The sequence below is a fragment of the Trachemys scripta genome, chromosome 3 (assembly GCF_013100865.1).
Source record: "Trachemys scripta elegans isolate TJP31775 chromosome 3, CAS_Tse_1.0, whole genome shotgun sequence".
NCBI lineage: Eukaryota > Metazoa > Chordata > Testudines > Emydidae > Trachemys > Trachemys scripta.
Window position 1 is genome coordinate 118,493,113 of NC_048300.1, and position 16,409 is coordinate 118,509,521.

At 44.4% G+C, this 16,409-nt stretch overlaps 1 protein-coding gene across 4 annotated transcripts in view; it reads left to right on the forward strand.

The window, feature by feature from the left end:
- The window catches only part of HS3ST5 (heparan sulfate-glucosamine 3-sulfotransferase 5), a 257,223-nt gene that overhangs the window by 30,335 nt on the left and 210,479 nt on the right, over positions 1-16,409 (forward strand). The gene's annotated exons all lie outside the window — the stretch shown is intronic.

Here is a 16,409-nt window from a genome sequence, read left to right on the forward strand (position 1 = left end):
AGGAGTTCTGGGGGGGGGCTGTCAGGGGGTGGGGGTGTGGATAAGGGTTGGGGCAGTCAGGGGACAGGTAGGGGGTAGGGTCCTAGGGGGCCAGTTAGGATGTGGGGAAGGTCTCAGGAGGAGGCAGTCAGGGGACAAGAGGCAGGGAGGCTTAGGGAGGGGATGGAGTCCTGGGGGGCAGTCAGGGGACAAGGAGTGGGGGGGAGGGTTGGGGGTTCTGAGGGGGCAGGAAGTGGGAGGGAGTGGAAGGGGCAGGGGCGGGGCTAGGACAGGACGGGGGCGGGGCTGGGGCGGGGCTAGGGCGGGGCTCCTCCCGTCCTCTTTTTTGATTGTTGAAATATGGTAACCCTAATTCATTTAATTGTGATAAATTTTAAGGTTGTTGTTGGACCAAAAGTGTATTTTCAGTTATTGGCACTTATTCTGGGATGCAAGTGGGAGGTAGGCATCCATGGGAGCTTTAGAGGGGCACTGACAAAATGTGATTGAGCATGCAAATGGGTTAGGTTCTGGTTGTAGTGCTAGGGGATAGGTGCTTTCAGCTTATTTTCAGAATTGTGCAAAGTGCAACCATGCCCAAATAATCAGGGCCATCTCGAGTGAGAGCGAGGTGGTGTGAGGAGTAAGATAGTGGGGGCACTGGCCTCACCCATGCCTAGTGGGTTTGGATGGGGATCAGATTGGGGTACCCTCACCAGTCGGTGTGGCGTTCTCAGCTTTTTAGCAGAGGACGAGGACAAGGAATCCTATCACTTTTTATAGTCAAGTCATGCTGTTGCAGCCTGTTATGCTTTTTAGTGGGTGTTTTTGTGCCTCTAGGACCAATTAGAATATACTAATACGAGAGCAGATGGTGAGGCCATGCAGCCTAGGGCTTCCTGCTTCTTGGTTTTGAGAATTACTTTCTCAAGTGGCCCTACTGGTTTGTCTGTTTCATCTCCAAATGCAAAAAGATTATTTTAAAATCATCATTATGCAAGCCCAGGGTCCTTCCAGCTCACCTATGTTAGCACAAACAATTACATGGCCTCCAACTCATCCTCCAGCTCCCCTCGGAACCACCCCAAACCCCCGTCAGTTTTACTCTTACCCCTTTCACTAAACATCCCCTAAAGAAATGTCATTTGCAGGACAGCGGCTTGCTGGAGAAAGAAAGAAAGGTAAGGAAATCAGGACATGGCATGGTACCAAAGCTCACCAGGAGCTAATTGCTGCTCTTATTGGAAAATGAAACCTAGAGTCAGTTGGGAAAGGTATAGGTTGTTTCATAGAACAGCTCTGGGTTTTTAATGTTTTTGTGTTGCTCTGGAGGGTGGGGAAGCCATACTAGTGCAGCAAAACTGGCCTCACTGAGCACCACCATATTTGTTCTGGTCATGATATAGTTAACAGTCAGGGTGCAAGGTGCCCAGCATTCTACACACCCATTGCCTGCAACAGCTGACTGGGACTAGCCTCCAAAGCAGCGCTCATGAACAGCACAGTTAAGAACATGTTTCACGTACAGTATACTGTTCTTTGAAAGGAGGGTTCAATTGCAATAACTGTCTTGGCTTTTATCTCCCTCCCTTCCTTCTGTCAGGATAGGAAAATGCTCTGCAATGTGCTCCTCTAGCATAGTTCTGAGGACCCTATGCAGTCCAAACTTGATATAGTCACTGGTATAGCTGATCCAGCTGATTCACAGCTCAAGGGTATCAACAGGAATGATGGTGGGTGGTGTCTACACAGGATCCTCATTCAGATCACAGAACCTATTTGACTAGCATGAGAAATAATGTGTTATAACATGACTGGGTCCTGGTCCCCATTAATCTTTTTCTCCCCCCAAATAAAACACAATAATTACAGTTGAAGTTCAAAAAGCATATTTAATATAATTTTCAGGCATAGTTAGATTGTAAGATCTTTGGGGATCTCCCCTTTTATGTGTTGCTGTAATGCGTATATGTTCACCTAGTATTCTCTTGGGCACTGTAATCCAATAACTGATACCGGTATCACTGTGCAGCAGCCATGGCTCGTTGTCTAGTTTGGAACTCAGGGCCTTATCTATGGGAGTAGTAGTAAAAGAAATTCAGTATAATATAGCCAACACTTACAGCCTGACCCAGCCCACTGAGGACCCTGCTACAGGGTAAATAACCCTTCCTTATTGATTTTCTCCACACCATTCGTGATTTTATAGACCTCTATAATCTCTCCTCAGTTGTTTTTATTCCATCAAGACCCAGAAAAACTGACTACCATTTTGAAGGTTAATAACATACACATTTATAATATCCTTTTTCATATTATGCCTAGTTTATAGGAATCTCATAAGTAGTTTTAATAGTAAGTAGGATCACTTTATTGCATTATGTATTCAGTAACTGTTATGGATTATTGTGTGCTGAATAACTTAAATCTGAATGATGCATTATGAAAGTACTTAATATGAAGCAAATAAAATTGTAGATGCGCTCATGTACCCTTTCAGGTTAATCTGTGACAGGGTAATCTACAAAACAATTCTAAGACACTTGACAAATTTGAGTACCCGGTATATTACTTCACTTCTTACACCCATGTAAAGTTTGGATCTTTGTTTTTACAGAATTTCCCCTCATTTCAAAAACAAAAACCCTGCTGTGTAATGGCCTCTCTATCCAAATATGAATTTTAAAAGTGGGCAGAGAAGTTCCTCCTCTTTCTGAATAGATACAACGACTGTTTGAAACTTAACGCTGTACTCTGCATTCATCAATAGAAAAGCAAGCTCTATCATTTTGTAACGAACAGGAGCAGATTGGTTAAAAACCAAAGTAAGGTCAGAATTTGTTACAATGTAGAATGATTTCATTAGCTCTCCATTTTCTCTTGTATAATTATGGAGTGTAAAAAGGAAAGCACTCTAGTTCTTCCACTGTTTAGACACCAAGAAGTGAGGATGAGTAGTGAAGCATGTGGATCTGTATTGGCAATGTACAAGAGCTAGACTTACTGATAAGTATCCTTCTTTCTCTTAGTAATACTGTCAGAACAGATCTGCATTCTAGGGTGATAGCCTGAGTGAATCAAACTTTCTTTACAGATCTGTTGTAACCTTGCTGGTATCACAGTACTTGAAGATTGAGCACAGCCTACCATCATCAAAGTAGCTTCTACAGTGTGTTTCGGGAATGTTTGCATTATTGAGATATGCAAAGCTGCTGTCTGGGACTTTATTCACACAATTACAAAGTTATTTCTTGACTTGGCTTCTTGACCAAATACCTGTTCAATCCTGCTATCTAACATCCCAACTATGGATCTTCACACGCTAGATGTGAAAAACATATTTTCTTTCTGAAAAGTTGGTCTCTCTGATGTAACAAGACATTAATCACTAGAAATTGCTTTATATTACTGCTGTCTTGAAGACTGATTTTTTTTTTAACAACAACAAAGAGGTACTGCTTCTATGGTTAATGCATAAGATTGGAGTGAAGGAAACCTGGGTTTAGTTCCCAGCTGTACCACAGACTTCCTGTTTGACCCTGGGAAAATACTTTTCTCTTTCCCTTTTGTCTTGTGTATTTAGATGTTTAAGATCTTCAGGGCAGTGACTGTCTCTGGCTGTGTGTTTGTACAGTGCTTGGCACAATGGGGTCCCTATCTTAGCTCTAGGTGCTTTGGTAATATCATATTATAGATATAGCAAGGAATGTTAAGTTTAACTAGCGAACTTAGCTGAAACTTAATACCTATCAAAGGTTTTTTTGTGTTGGTGAAAATCCATTATTTTTTAAATAACAGGACATAGCTGTATTTGTTTTTAGTGCATTATATTACAAAGTCTGCTGGAGGTACTGCAGATCTTTGAAGGTTCAAATGAATGCTGCTTCCAATGAGCTTATAATAAATTATGCATGGCCAGTGGTGCTGTTTATAAAGTGTGTATTGTTCCTTTGGTAGTTCCTAAAGACTTTGAAGAGTGCACACCGGAGAGGCAAGGCGTGAATTGGTGAGGCTGTAGAACTAAGTTGGGGAAGACTGCTTTGGAGCTAGGGAACAAAGACACTTACAGGGCTCCCTGCTTCCCAATGCCCTTTGGAGTTTAAGCTCTCTGCATGATCCTCTTATTTCATTGCTGCTCCCTTTAATTAGCACGCCTGTGTACATACTGAAGTCTGTAGAACAATGCCTCCAGTCTGAACTGGGTCCAGCAAAACTTTCACTTTTTACAAAGTGAGCATGATTGGTCATTATTACTGTGAACTTCAAGAAATCCACCAGGATGGCAATTTTTTCAGGAGAATCACAAGCCATGGGTCTAGAAATAAAGTGGGAAGCTGTGAAATTGGAAAGACTGATTGGGAGCTAAAGGGCAAGGGATTTTGCAGGCCTATGTCTTGATTTTCAGTAGAGCTAAGCCATTGAAGTCAATGGGAACTGTGGGTACCCAGTATCTTTGAAAATCAGGCTATATGAGCTCAGGAGGGTTCCTTTCTTCTCTTCTTCTCCTGGTCCCCAGTGCCATGCAGACCTCAAGCTCCACAGGGTCTCTGTTTGCCTCCCACTAGTTCTTGGTGTCTTATGCACTTTCTCCTCCTGAAATGTGCATTCTCACTGGTTTGGACTTTTCCTCATTTAGTGGTGGTGTGTAAGAAGCTGCTGTTGAGTTTATCCAGCAACTTGCACATGTCTGTACAAACTTCAGCCTCCTTCATTCAGCATCTTGAAATGCTTATGAAAAACTTTAACAGATGCAGCATAACTGCTGTGCCAGCTCCAGAAAGCCATGTTTGCTCCACTCACTGTTTGCGTGGAAAAGATTCTTTGAACATTTTATCCAGCATCTGTTATTTCTTCTGTTGGTTAGAATGGTGACAATTTATGCGTGAATTAAGAATTTTGGGCCAGATTAACTTGTTGTTTAAGATTTATTTATGGCTGCTTTGCTTCACCAGAGTGACTCAAAGCAATTGAAGCATACCAGTGAATCTGGCCCATTCCTAATCATTTATTTGCTTTTTTGTTTTTTGCTAGAAATGATTTTTGTTCACCAAGTTGTAATGGAGACTAAGTAAGTGTGATCCTATTTTGAATAATGACTGTATAAATAATGTCTCCAAACTCAACAGACTTTCTCTTTGTTTGCATTCAGAGTCACATCAGTTTACTTGATTAACAAAATTAAGTTTCAACTACTTTTTACTTCTGCTAGTTCTTCAGAGCCAACAGCTGATATTGAATTAGCTGGATTCTGTGTCTACTTTGTTCATCACCAACAGAACTGTTTATTTAAGTTCCAGTCAATTGCACCTGAGCAGTCCCATTGAGGGCTTAATTTAAAGACGGTGGGGTGCCACACTATTAACTGAGGGCTTCATTTGGTCTTCAGAATATCTACTATTGGTGGTGATGTGTGAAAAGGAAACACAGCTTGGCTTTCAGATCCAAAAAAAGGTTTGGAAAGAGAAAGGTGTATGGAAGGCTGTTTTGCTAAACTATATGACATATGTTTTAGAGGTAGCATAGTGGAACCAAGATATAGTTTATTTTGCAGATGATAAAAGGAAAACCTTTTTACATTTATTCTTTCCACAAATGAATCTTATCTTACAATTGTGGAAAATTGTTGAGTGTCTGTGAAGAAACCTCTCAAAAGCCACAGTGTGAAATTCCTGTTTTGTTTTTTTTCTTAAAACAATCATATCTACATTTTAATAGGTTGAAAAAATTCTTAAAATAAAGCAAAAAAAAAAAAAGTTTAAATGAATGTTCCCCATGAAAAAGTAGAAAGAAGTTAAGCATTTTTGTTTAAAACAAATAATTTAAAAAAATAATTCTATTCTTTAAAATGATATCTACAGCAGACTCTTTAACTTATTGTACTTTAGAAAAATCAGCTGTTACAGTCCTGTTAAAGAGCAGCTTTCCTATGAAACCATTTTATGCTTGTCTCCTGAGTGGTCACTTATTGCACATATACATTCATTCAATAAAGATGTGCCATCTAGTTGAAAATGTGTCAATATTTTACAGCTTCCCTTCTTCACTTCTACCTAGTACTGTGAAACTATTTAATAATTTCCGGTATATTGTTTTGCAGGGCCGCCCAGAGGATTCAGGGGGCCTGGGGTCTTCGGCGGTGGGGATCCTTCTGCTCCGGGTCTTCGGTGCACTTTGGCGGCAGGTCCTTCAGTGCTGCTGAACACACCTGGAGCGTTTGAAGGACCTGCCACCGAAGACCCACTGAAAACTCTCGTGGGGGGCCCTGAAAACTGTCATGCGGGGCCTGGGGCCTGGGGCAAATTGCCCCACTTGCCCCACCCTCTGGTCAGCCCTGTTGTTTTGTCACTTTGTATGACTTGACAGTATCTAGACATACATCCCACACTACCTCTTTTTCCCTCTTTGCAGTGGATGGGAGCAAGTCAATTACGTATCAGGATACTGTCATGTTTAATTCTTGTGGATATTTAGCATCATGCTATGTTAAGGTCTCCTTCCTTGGAGGTTTTTAAGGCCCGGCTTGACAAAGCCCTGGCTGGGATGATTTAGCTGGGAATTGGTCCTGCTTTGAGCAGGGGGTTGGACTAGATGACCTCTTGAGGTCCCTTCCAACTCTGATATTCTATGATTCTATGATTCTAAGGTCTTCCATAGATGGTAGGTAGGTAATATATTGGTAAGAATCATAGACGTGACTCAAATTTGAATCTGAGAGGGCCCTAATGCAGGGACTGGCAATCTTTGGCACATGGCTCGTCAGGGAAATCCGCTGGTGGGCCGGGACAGTTTGTTTACCAGCAGCGTCCGCAGGTTCAGCTGATCGCAGCTCCCACTGGCCACGGTTCGCCGTTCCAGGCCAATGGGGGCTGCGGGAAGTGGCGGCCAGCACATCCCTTGGCCCTCTTAGGGCTTGTCTACATGGGGAAATTATACCAGTATAAGTTAGGATGTGAATTTAAACAGCTGTAACTCCCTATGTGGACACTCTCTTATTCTGGTATAAGAGTTTGTCTAAACAATAAGTTACTGCATGGCAAGCCAGGAATGTGAATGTACAAAGCACAAGCTTCATGCACAGTAAAATCCCATGTGGACACTGCTACAGCACAGTCCCAGAGTGCAGCTTGTCAGTTACTTCTTGGAAGTGTAATAAGACAAGCCTCACTTCAGGGACTTTTATTGCACAGTAGCAGTATCCACATTGTGCTGTGGGTTCACATCCTGGCTTAATACCCAATGACTCACTGTATAGACAAGCTCTCAGAGTATCTTTTTCCAGTGCAGCTTCTGTTGCTTAGAAAGTGGGTTAAACTAAGCTGAAAAAAGCTACTCTTATTCCAGAATAAGTGTCCACACAGAGGAGTCATACTGATATAAATATAGCAGTTTAACTATACCAGTGTAATGATAGTGGTATAACTGGATAAATTTCCTGCTGGTACTGTATGTATTTGAGGAGGAGTTCCATCTTGCTGTCTAGCCCTGATCCATTAGGAGGTGTTTCTTGGGCAGTGGCTGATAAGAACTCCTGGCATTTTGGCCCACTGAAGCACGCTGGAAGTTGTTGTATTAATTTAGATGGAATATATGGGCTAAAGATTTTAATATAACCCAGTCACTGCCCAACATTAAACAGTGTTGAACAAGGTTTGGGGTTTGATTTACGGAGACTGTAGCCTGCTTAGTACCCTGGCAAACATAGTTTTTAATAAAGGGTTGAAAGGATTTTTAAGGATACAGAAAAGAAGGAAAAATAGTTAAAGCATTTGCAATGTAAAGTATTAAAAAAGGCTTTTATTTTAACACCCCTTGTTCCCTTTCCCTTTAGCTGGAGAGAGTTTTAAGCAACATGCTCTACCCCAGTTTGACAGTCTCTTTGATACATCTAAGATGGTAAAAACTGCCCTTCTGGTTAGAGAAAAGAAGTTAGCTTAGATGGGTTGGAGCTGTTGCTGCTGCTGTCAAGACCAATCTTGATTAATCTCGGGTGGTATTTAGGAGTCAGCTGGAACTGGTAGGGGTGGCAGTAGAGTTGCCAACTTTCTAATTGCAGAAAACCAAACACCCTTGTCCCGCCCTTGCCCTGAGGCCCTTCCCCGAAGCCCCACCTCCTGCTCACTCCATCGCTCTCTCCCCCACCCTCACTCACTCGCTCATTTTCATTGGGCTGGGGCAGGGGAGTTGGGTGCAGGAGGGGGTGCAGGGTGCAAGTTCCAGGAGGGAGTTTGAGTGTGGGAGGGGGTTCCGAGCTGAAGCAAGGGGTTGGAGCACAGAAGGGGGTTTGGGGTGCGGACTCCAGGCAGCACTGATCTCAGGCGACTCCCAGAAAGTGGTGACATGTCCCTCTGGCTCCCAGGTGGAGGGGTGGCCAGGGGGCTCAGCACTGCCACCGCCTGCAGGCGTTGCCCCTGCAGCTCCCATTGGCTGTGTTTCCTGGCCAATGGGAGCTGCAGAGCTGGCGCTTGGGGTGGCGCCTGCAGACGGATGCAGCACGAGGAACCGCCTGGCCACCCCTCTGCTTAGCTGTTTCCTGGGAGCCACGTGGTGCTGGGCACGGAGCCTGCCCCGCTGGCACTGCGGCCAACTGGACTTTTAGTGGCCCACTCAGATGTGCTGACCAGAGCTGCCAGGGTCCCTTTTTGACTGGGCATTCTGATTGGAAACTGGATGACTGGCAACCCTAGGTGGCAGCGTCATCTGGCTCCCTCTCTCTGATGGTCAGGACATCTCTCAAGGTCCCAGGAAATGGTTGGGGTGGCAGCCATGATGTATCCTCTCTGTTCTTCCCTATTTTCTCCCCTGAAGTCTTTCTGTAAGGACCCACAAAGGGAATGTGGAATAGCCCATCCTCTCCTTTTGTCTGTCAATTATGCCTAGTTTCCAACACACCAATTTTGATTCTTTAGTTTTTGGTTCCAATCTTCTGCTTCTACCAAGCATGATTTCAGCATAGTCCTCAGACTATATTAGTAGGCCTTTCTGTTTAAACTACTTCAGTCTGTCTCTTTTGTATCTCTTCCTATCAATGTTTGTTGCTATAGGTTATTGTGGCATCATGTGAAAGTTAACACATTTACAGTTGATCTTACAATTAGGGTAAATATGCCAACCCAATTATCACAGGTGTGTGTGGATTTAGAATTAACATGGAGGCACAGCAGATCCAGCTAGTCCTCTAAGATTTGCATATATGTCAGGGGAACCAAAAATGTTGGGGTATAAACCTAGTGCTCCTTCCATGGACTATAGGGGGGAAGAAAAGTCTTACACATGACAGAGTGATGTGGTATAAATCCAATAAAGGTCATTTATTAAGTTCTCTCTTCTAGCTGTCTCCTGCACATTTTTTCTGTGAGGGGTGGGAAAATGACCTTCAGCTGAGCCCTGTCCCTTAATGCTAGTTGGGAATTTGACTATCATTACCAAACATTGAAACGTTCATATATTTTTTAGTGGACCTATTCTTTGCAATCCAACACCTAAACATATAGCAGATTCCTCCCACCTTCATCCTTATTTCACCTGTTTTCACTGTGTTAACTCTTTTATGTATGATAATGTTTCCTACAGAGGTAGTTATTGATTACTAAAGTTACTAACAGCATGACTCCAAAATATTATTGTTACTAATCTAGCAACCCAGCGAGTCTGAGGAACTTATTCTTGGACACATTGGAGATTTCTTCAAGTAATGAGAATTGCTGAAGTTAAAAATGTGTATGTATTAATCTGAGATGGAAGGTTGGCTTACCTCTAACTCTATTGCACAGAAGAATAGCTGTACAAACATCAGATATCTGCTATGTTGGTGCTGGCTAGAAAAACGGAGAACAGAAGTCTTGCAGCAGCCAGTGTTATGTCTTGGCCTGTGGTGCTTTTATTAGTCAGTAAACTGAATTCATGAGATCACACCACAAGAGGATACTGCTCTGATTCTCTCATTCTTGTGGATAAAAAAAAGTTAAGGAAGTCCAGGTAGGTGCTTGTGACTTTTTTTTCAGTACACAATAGTAGGCCTAATTTTTTTTCAGATTAACCTGAACTTTTTATACTGCATTATGGCACACTTAATTACAGAATAGTGCTTTCTGTGGCAGTTGTTTAGGAAGGTACACTTGCTATTAAACACAAATGTGTTCCTATTTGTGCAGTCAGTCTGCAAAGGCAGTTACCCTATAATTGCACACACAAGTAGCCATTTCTACATCCAGCTGATCATTTTCTGCATGCACTTGCTGTGATTAAGCTATTTTGTCAACTGGGTTTTGGCTCTTTAAGCAAGTTCTTAAACTGCTTTTGAAAGAAACAATAGTTAAGCCCTTGCCTAAGAATTCATCACTTAACATTAGGAATGCCAGCTAATTATCATCCATCTGTACCTCCTTCTTTTGAAAGGGAAGCTTATAGAATGAGTGGTGGTGAGGCAAACTTGGCAATAACTGAGTTCTTAGGTTTATTTAAAATTTGTCAAATGGTTTTAGAACTTGGAATGGCACTTGGCACAGATGCTGCACCGGTCTTAATAACTGATCTTCCTGTGGATGATGATCAAATGCCCATGCTGGTGAGGGGCTTGTGTGTGTGGTTTTTTTTACAGCTTTTGCCATTTGATATTGTTAATCATAAGATTTTTTTCATGGCTATGAACCCTCATGAGATTGCTCTTGTGTGGCTCGGCTGTTCTCTGAGAGGACCTAGAGAATACTGTTAAATGATCATCCACTGTAAATACTATTGAGGGGCAACACCTAAGAACAAAACTGTCCGTTGATACTAATACCTCTCTCTTCCTATTGTATTTTTTCTCATTTACACTTGAACACAGGGGTTGCAAAAGTCTGCCATAACTGATATGCCAATTGCTACTAAGGTGAAAAGTGAATGCAAAACTGGTTGTAAAATGCTGTTATATCTGAACGGCAGACTTTTGCAACCACTTTGCTCTAGATTGCTTGGTAAACTGGGCAAACAAACAATATGCATTTTTAATATGGCTAAAGGTATACACCCAGGCCAACATTCTTTGTTCCTTACTTACAAAATGGGGGACTGTATCCTCTGAAGCCACGACTGAAAAAGATTTGGGGTTGTGGTGGATAATCAATTTGAACATGAGCTCCCAGGGCAACACTGTCAAGAAGGCAAATACGATCCTCGGATGCATAGAGGGGAATCTTGAGTAGAAATAGAGATATTATTTTACCCTTGTATTTGTTATTAGTGCAATTTCTGCTGGAATACTGTGCTTCCCCCTTCTTTGTGTCTATAGTCGCTTATGCCCCCTCCCCACAATTACATATACCGCCACCAAGCTCTGAAGGCAGACCAGAGAGCAGCAGCGGCTGCTGGCTGGGCGCCCAGCTCTGAAGGCTGTGCCGCATAGGGTTGCCAATTTTCTAATTGCACAAAACAAACACCCTTGCCCTGCCCCTTCCTTGAGGCTCTGCCCCTGCCCTGCTCCTTCCTGGAGGCCTCGCCCCCCTGCTCAGTCCCTCCCTTCTCCCTCTGTTGCTCACTCTCCCCCACCCTCACTCACTTGCTCAGTTTCAACAGGCTGGGGCAGGGGGTTGGCATGTGGGAGGGGGTGAGGGCTCTGGCTGGGGGTGCCAACTCCGGGGTGGGGCCAGAAATGAGGGGTTCAGGGTGCTGGAGGAGTCTTGGGTTCCAGGGGGGTGAGGGCTCTGGCTGAGGGCATGGGCTCTGGGGTGGGGCCAAGGATGAGGGGTTTGGGGTGCAGGAGGGGCCTCCGGGTTGGGGTAGAGGGTTGGGGCATGGGAGGTGGTGAGGGGTGTGGGTTCTGGGCTACGTTTACCTCGGGTGGCTCCCTGGAAGTGGCAACATGTCCCTTGGCTTCAAGGTGGAGGCATCGCCAGGCAGCTCTGTGCAGTGCGCACTGCCTCCGCCCACCAGGGCCGGCTCCAGGCACCAGCCCACCAAGCTTGTGCTTGGGGCGGCACCTAGAGTGGGGCGGCGTGGCGCTCCGGCTTCCGCCACTGGGGAGAGCGGAGCCGCAGTGGGCTCACCGCCCTCCCCGCCGCGTTCTGGCCGCCGGGGAGAGCGGAGCCCCGGCCGGGCTCTCCGCCTTCCTCCTGGGGCTCCGGCTGCCAGCAGAGCTGTGGCAGGCTCGCCGCCCTCCCCACGGCACTCCGGCTGGTCGGGGAGAGCGGCCCGTGGCTGGGCTTGGCGCTCTCCCCTGCCGCGCTCCGGAGGGGGAGGGGGCTGTGCGCGGCGGGAGGCTTTTTTGCCTTGGGCTGCAAAAAAGCCAGAGCCGGCCCTGCCACCCACAGGCACAGCCCCCGCAGCTCCCATTGTCCAAGGGACATGTCTCCGCTTCCAGGGAGCCGCGCAAAGCCATGGGAGGCAGGCAGCCTGCCTTAGCCCCACTGTGCTGCTGACTGGACTTTTAACGGCCTGATCAGTGGTGCTACTGAGAACTACCAGGGTCCCTTTTCGACACCTGACAACTCTAGCACCACCAGCAACAGCGCAGAAGTAAAGGTGACAAAGTGAAAAGTGAAATTTGTCAATATAACTTTTCACAGCAGATTTAGCATGCACCTCATTGCCTCCCTTACTTCTGTGCTGCTGCTGCCATCCCATGGCTGACAGCTGGAGCCCTGGTGCCTCCTCCTGGTGAGGAATTGGTGTTGGGGGAGAACCTGAGAGTGGGGCTCTGCTGTCAGCTCCAGGGCGACAGGGATCCAGCAGTCCCCTTTATCCCATCTCCCGAATGTGCATGGCCAAGCTCCAGCTGCCTGGGACTGATGGCCAGATTCTTTTTAAAAAACAAACAACAAAAAGTCAACCCCCCCACCCCATATAGCTTGTGCCTCCCTTGACACATTCCCACACATCTCTTGGGAGGCTCACCCCATAGTTTGAGAACCACTGCCTTATAGTGATAGACTCAAGGAGCTCAGTCTATTTAGCTTAAGAAAGAGAAGGTTAAGAGGGACTTGATTACAGTCTTATAAGTACCTAGATGCAGAACAAATATTTGATGGGCTCTTCAATCTAGCAGAGAAAGGTATAACATGATCCAATGGCTGTAAATTGAAGTTAGACAAAATGACAGGAAATAAGCTGTAAAATTTTAAATAGAATTGGAACAGTTTACCAAGGGTCATGGTGGATTCTCTGGCAATTAATTACTGGTAATTTTTAAATCAAGATTAAAGCATCTCTTTGAAAAACCTCCAGAAGTTATTCTGGGAAAGTTCTATGGCCAGTTAAGCAGCAGGTCAGACTAGATGATTGCAATGGTCTCTCCTGGCCTTGGAATCTATGAATCTATTAAATTCATCTTATTTCTTTTGGGCATCCTATGGAATGAGAGCAAATGTTTATCTGTAAAAGTGCACATGTAAGTATTACATATATCATTACCCACTGATGAATGGAGAGTTAAAGCAGAAATTTGTTATAGTTCGACTCTTTAATCTTATTGCAGAAAATATTTACAGGTTTGTTTGTTTGTTTGTTTGTTTTTTGATGAACATTACTAGATGGTTAATATATCAGATGCTGGCTCCTGGTAGTTAGGCCTAATGATTGGAGTGGAAGTCTAAGCCGGATGCAGGGTTGGGACTGGGCTGAGGGCAGCACTGAAACCAGGATCTGGGGACAGGCTGGGGTCAGAACCAAGATCAGTCTGTAGACAAGCCAAATCAATACAGTAGCTGGTTGAAGCCAGGTGGTCAGAATCTGAGGGCCCAGGGAGTTGGGAGGCAGGGAAGGAGCATGTCTGTAATTGGGCTGGAGCAAGGTCAGAGTAGGACAAGCCTGGAGCAGGAACCAGATCATGAGCAGACTGGGAGTCTTGAGAGCCTGATATGCTGTGAGGCAGTAGGAAGGTTCCTGGCTTCATAGTGCTGATGCACAGACTGACTTGCAGCTCTGCTGAAGTTGAGGATATGCTGAGCTTAGGGGTCATTTGATCCAGGCTCTGCTTGGGGATAGGCTTCTGCCACATGGCTAAAGTCTGAGTCACTGGAGGTGTAACACATGCTTGCTTGGTGTGGTGCTATGTCTCCTTCTAGTGGCACTTAGCCTAGCTAGAGATTGAGTCTGCTACAGCCTTTAGCTAGCAGCCCTGGGGCTTTTAACTCATGCAGTAGCAGCTCATACACTATTCTGGAGGTCCCAGCTTCAATCCCATCCACAGGCGCCAACTTTTTTCTGTGCCGGTGGGTGCTCATGCCCCCCGCTCCACCTGACTCCGCCCCTCCCTGCCCCTATAGGACCCCTCCACAAATCCCTGCCCTGACCCCACCTCCTCCCCCAAGCGCCCGCATTCCCCTTTCTACCCCCTCCCTCCCAGGCTTGTTGCATGAAACAGCTGTTTTGCGGTGCAAGCGCTGGGAGGGAGTGGGGAGAAGCAGGATGCGGCGGCACGCTCAGGGGAGGAAGCGGAGGTGAGCTGGGGCGGGGAGCTGCTGGTGGGTGCAGAGTGCCCACCAATTTTTCCCCGCAAGTGCTCCAGTCCCAGAGCACCCATGGAGTCAGCGCCTATGATCCCACCCACCAGCAGAGTTACACAGGCTCTGTTAGAAGGGTAAGTCCCTCAAGATTTTCTAAAGCGAGGCACCTTAAAAAATACACTACTCACTTTTTGCATGCCCACCTTGAAATATCATTCCGAATGTGACATTTCAGAAAATGCCAAGTATTCACCCTCTAAAAATAGAGCTCCTTTAAGGTGTTTCAGTTTAGGCACCCAAAATCATTTATCACTTTTGAAAATCTGGAGCTATAAATGCAAAAAGAGTTTGTCCCAAGTAAAGAAGATTGTATTTCTGCTTTTTTGTCATGCAAAGTTTAAAGTGCTCTAACTTCTGGTCATAATTTCAATCTTGGTTCAGGGCTTTTAACATCCCTGAAAAGAAGTCCCTTCTTCAATATTAAAAATACTGCAATCTTATCTACTTTTGAAAACTACAGACCTACTAGCATGAGCAAACTTCACTTTCCTCTTGATATGTACAATGCATGAAGTGTGCAGCTGGTGCTCCAAGGGGACATTAAGAGCATATCATATGCTTTAAAATGCCTGCTTTATTCATTTATTTATGGATGTAAATGACTTATTTTTATAGCAGTGTTTATTAATTTAAAGTGAAGATGTACATGTTGTGCTGTACTAGCTCTGACAGTTCTTTCTGAATCCCTACAGAAGTTATTGCATATTTCATTACTTAAGCCACTCCACTTCTCTTCTGTTCAATGTTCCCCCATCAGTCTGAGAATTCATGATGTCTCTGGTGTATTAACTTGAATACAGGAATCTTTTTCTCTAAAGGGGGTCTTCTCCACCTTTTCTTGCTGATCACAAATATGGGCCCAACTCCAGAACTGGTGTAAAGTAGCCCCATTGAAATCAGTGGAGCCAGGCCAAGTTACACCAGCTGAGGATCTGACTCGTGATTTTTCCTGTTCACCACAGTTTCATCTTTAATAAGTACAAACAAATCCATCAGTTAACCCCCTTCCAACCAAAATCCATTGTAAGTTTGGATAATTAAATAAACAATACCACCTAGATGATGATGAGAAGGTAAAGATACCTTTTTCCCCTCCCTCTCATTTGCCAAAACGCTTCCTTGTGCATGCTTCTGAACCCTTATCCCTTTCCGACCCTTGTCACCCTTCCCACTGAGTTTTGTTTTTCACTTTGACATTCTGGATATGCTGTCTCTATGTGACCTTTGCAGCTCCGGCTTATCTCTGCTCCATAGCAGCAGACAAGCTAATTTGTTTGTTTCCATTTTCAGTTGCTTAGGCTGTTATAATGTTCTAGATTTGATAGTCAAAAGCCTGAATTTTACTGAATTCAAAATGAGCAATGGACAGTGTTTGTAGGGATTCTAAACAGTAGCACTGATTAAAATGTTGTTTGTTCAGTGCCTTCATTGTTTAAGTATCAATCTTTTATAAGGTATTTAAAATAAACTGCAGTTCTTGGTAACATGCAAATTCATTTTTGTTTTTAAATATAAATGCAAATTTCTTCTTTCCACTTACCTAAGAGGGCAACTTAACATGTGATTGTTACCTACAAGCCTTCCATCACCTGTTGTCTTTGTCTACGCAAGAATGTTGCACCGATGTAACTTAGTGTGAATTTGAACTGATATCATTAAACTGATATACATGCCTATGTGGACACTGATTTCAAGTTTGAGTGGCTTTTTGTCAGCTTAGCTGAAGTCCATTTGGAACAGGTTTTAAGTCAAACTAAAATAAGCTGCTCCTACATAGATGTAAGGCCATGTTCACACTGCAAACTTATGTTGACCTAAGTTATGTTGGCAAACAGCACAGTTAGTAAATCACTTGTGCATGTGCATACTTGGCTCCTATATGCGTCCGAAGAAGTGGGCTGTAGTCCACGAAAGCTTATGCTCTAATAAATTTGTTAGTCTCTAAGGTGC